Source organism: Bufo bufo, chromosome 1 (assembly GCF_905171765.1).
Source record: "Bufo bufo chromosome 1, aBufBuf1.1, whole genome shotgun sequence".
Lineage (NCBI taxonomy): Eukaryota > Metazoa > Chordata > Amphibia > Anura > Bufonidae > Bufo > Bufo bufo.
This window is the reverse complement of record NC_053389.1, coordinates 788,361,533-788,365,441: the sequence shown is the minus strand read 5'-3', so window position 1 is coordinate 788,365,441 and position 3,909 is coordinate 788,361,533. Positions and strand designations below refer to the sequence as shown.

Below are 3,909 nucleotides of genomic sequence, written 5' to 3'. Positions count from 1 at the left end.
TTAAACAGTTGTATTTTTTCCGTATATTCTGTGATTTTATGTCCCGATTCGTCAATTAAACAGTGAATCTAAATATTCTTTTTTTCTTGGGCCGCTACAAAGGTGCTAGCTTTTTGCCCGGTATATGTGCCTGAATGTAATTATCTCTTACAAAGTTTTCTTTTTGATGTTCTGCCATTAAAAATAGTTTGTCCTGTAATTTAGAAGCTTTCTCTATCCCCTCCTTATAACTTTGTTCTGTAGGTTTTTCAATGTGCTTTTTTTCGTATTTTTCCGATTCTTTTTCCATTCTTTTTATCTTTTCCCTTATTCCTTTCTTATACCTTATTGTATATTGTATAAAGATCCCACTGATATAAGCCTTTGCAGCTTCCCATACCGTGTTGATTGCCGCAGAACCGTCATTTATCTCGAAGAATTCCATTATCTCTTTCAGGATCTTCTTATGTGCACCCATTAAGTTTATCCATCCTATATTTATATTCATCCCTATTCTTTTTTTTGTTGTTATTTTTATATTTATAATAATTGGATTATGATCCGAAATACCACGCTGTCCGTATTTAACATCTTCAATCTCAAGTGAACCTTTATTATTTGAAAAAACTAAATCGATCCGTGATAAACTCCTGTGAGTCTTTGAAAAACATGAATATTTCCTTAATCTTGGGTGCTTTACCCTCCAGATATCAGTCCAACCCATTTCCTCTGGGATATATGGTTTTGCCGGCACCCTGTAGGCTCGTTCGACATAGTTTTTATATTCTGAGATATCCTGGCCGAGTTGTTCCCTTAGCCAGGTTTGTATAAAGCCACAGAGGTCTCGTCCTTCCACCCCCTCCGGGACCCCCAGACATCTCAAATTGGCCCTTCTAGACCTATTTTCTAGATCTAATAATTAATTTTTTAATTCTCTGTTCTCATCCTTTAATATAGTTTTTTCCTTAACCGTTGTCTGTAGAAGGTCCTCCGAGTCTGATATTCTTTTCTCTACTTCTGTCAGCCTATCTTTATATTTTTGTAAGTCTGAGGAGGCCAACCTTGATATTTCCAGTCTGGAGAGAGAGGTCTTTTATCGCCGAACTACAGTTCTTTATTTCCCTAAATATATCTTGCAAACTAGGTACCTGTTCCCCTACATTGGGGACACTTCCCTCTACCTCATCTGGCTGCTTGCTACCTATCTCTCCAATCTGGAAATCTTCATCTACTATCTTCAATATACTATTCTCGGCTGAACCAGAGGGTTCCCCCTCCTGATCTTGGAGTATATCATCCTTTTTCTTCTGGCCTCGCATATTGGTCAGAAATTGCTGCTTAGACTTTTCTGCTCTTTTAAACATTGGAGAAATGTTGTGCTTGGATCCCAATCCCGATCACTGTCCAGGGCAGGGCTCATCTGAAGTACGGCTGGTCGGCATCTCACCGGTAGTCAGGGCGGCCAAATACCAACAGCGGCGTCCACAGCGGGTCAGAGCAGGGCCGTGCTTCGGCAGGCAGAGAAGCGGCTGAGCGGCGTCTCACATGGGCTGGGAGCTTAGCGTCCGGTCGAGGGTGCGCGCGTCATCAGCGTGCGCTCGCGCTCATGCATCTCCTTCCACCTCCTTCTAATTTTGTCTCTCTTTTATATGAAGATTCATTTTATATAGAAGATAATTCGACAATGTAGGGAAGTATAGGTGTTGGGGAGTCACAAGAACCCGAATATTTCTAGCTCTGCATTTAGTCCCTTGGGGATTAGGGTCTCGAATTCGTAAATCCTTCTGGATTCCAGTCTAGATATTGCTGCTATGTGATTGCCCCCTCTCTAGGATTTCTTAACTTTCTCTATGGCTGTGAATTTGAGTGATGAAGGATCTTGATTATGGGTCGCTTTGTAATGTTTGGAGAGGGAATGTTGGTCGAAGCCTTTTCTGATATTGTTGATGTGTTCAGATATTCTTTTTTTGAGAGTGCATTTGGTACGGCCAATATATTGTTTTAACATGTATATCACATCGGTTGAATTGCATGTGAGGTGATCCTTTATTTCTAAGTTAAATGGGTTATTGGTAGATTGTACGTTAGTAATTTTTTTGGGTGATAGAGTGCCTGTCCCACTCCATTCATTTATGAGGTATCAGTACCCGTCTTAAAAGCAGAGTAATTCAAATTTAGAAATGAGTGATTTTTTTTTTTCAAAATTTTCTGTAAATTTGGGATTTTTGGTTTATAAGAATGGCTTGGATAAGTAAAAGCGTTCCAAAGTTATTACCACATAAAGTGACACATGTCAAAATCTGCAAAAATAGGCTTTGTCAGGAAGGTGAAAAATCGCTGTCTTCAGAAAGGGTTAAAAAGTGTGGGACATCCCCTTTAAGGCCACTTCTAAGGAAAGAAACTGTCAGTTATTAGAATGTATTGGCTCCAATAAGCGGAAGTTATTGCTTCACGAAGTCTCGCGAGACTTCGGGCAATAACTTTATAAATTAATTTGTACTGTAAAAACCATTTCCCAAACTCGGGAAAGCAATAACTTCGGCTCATCTGAGCCAATACATTCTAATACTGTACAGAGCGATTCGCTCAGCCCTAAAACCAACCTTACAGCTGCAGCCCTGCACACCTCCCTGAGAATGGACCAGTCCACCAGTAAGCAGACCCTCATGAATCAATTCCAGGTCATGTGACTGCTGAACAACCCATGTTGAATATCTTTATTGACAAAAGAACGCTCATAACAAAAACAGGATCCCCCTGGTGAAGGAGCGTGAGAAGAAAAACTCCCATGATGCATTTCCTCATTTGCATACCAGTTGTGTCAGCAGTTGCACATTAGGTTTCCATCTCCTCAGTAAAAGAGCCGAATGTTTGGTCTTCGCTAAAATGGACGTGAGTTAGTGCTGGCCAGAGGAGGATGTGGGATGGACGGAAGACTAAAGCGGCCTGTGCAGTCATTAGTATAACGTCTCCCGTCCTCAGTGCCTGTCCTGCATGCCGTACAGTGTGTCGCCCTAAGCTGGCTGAGTAGTGTCCGGTGTGCGGGTGCAGCTGGGATGGTGAAGAGGTTAGCTTTGCGCAGTGGCAGTATCATAGCCAATGAGGTTTAACCGAGGCGTGATTATTGCTTTTTGAAAACTTTTTACCAATACCCCGCCATGATGACTTGAAATATAGTCAGCAATGGCAATTTTTGACAGTCTCTGAGGAGACTGAGATGTGTGGTTAAAATAGATGGATTATACCAAGTGAGTGTTATGTTGGGGGGAATTTATGATTGTGACTTAGGCTTCTTGCACACTAGTGTTAATATTTTCTGGTATTGAAATCTGTCATAGGGTCTCAATGCTGGGAAAAACACTTCTCTTATGTCCCCATTCATTGTCAATGGGGGAAAAACACAACTGAGCGGAATGCTCCAAAATGCATTCCATTCAGTTTAGTTACATTCTCATAACAAAAACAGGATCCCCTGGTGAAGGAGAGGTGTGAGAAGAAAAACTCCCATGATGCATTTCCTCATTTGCATACCAGTTGTGTCAGCAGTTGCACGTTAGGTTTCCATCTCCTCGGTAAAAGAGCCGAATGCTTGGTCTTCGGTAAAATGGACGTGAGTTAGTGCTGGCCAGAGGAGGACGTGGGATGGACGGAAGACTAGAGCGGCCTGTGCAGTCATTAGTATAACGTCTCCCGTCCTCAGTGCCTGTCCTGCATGCCGTACAGTGTGTCGCCCTAAGCTGGCTGAGTAGTGTCCGGTGTGCGGGTGCAGCTGGGATGGTGAAGAGGTTAGCTTTGCGCAGTGGCAGTATCATAGCCAATGAGGTTTAACTGAGGCGTGATTATTGCTTTTTGAAAACTTTTTACCAATACCCCGCCATGATGACTTGAAATATAGTCAGCAATGGCAATTTTTGACAGTCTCTGAGGAGA

The 3,909-nt window shown here is 42.1% G+C and overlaps 2 non-coding genes across 2 annotated transcripts; both read left to right on the top strand.

Moving 5' to 3' along the window:
• Positions 1-3,049: 3,049 nt before the first annotated feature.
• Positions 3,050-3,191, top strand: LOC120987393. Its single transcript, XR_005776008.1, has one exon. It is a non-coding gene; the product is annotated as a U4 spliceosomal RNA (small nuclear RNA).
• A 576-nt stretch (positions 3,192-3,767) lies between these two features.
• LOC120987405 lies at positions 3,768-3,909 on the top strand. Its single transcript, XR_005776019.1, has one exon. It is a non-coding gene; the product is annotated as a U4 spliceosomal RNA (small nuclear RNA).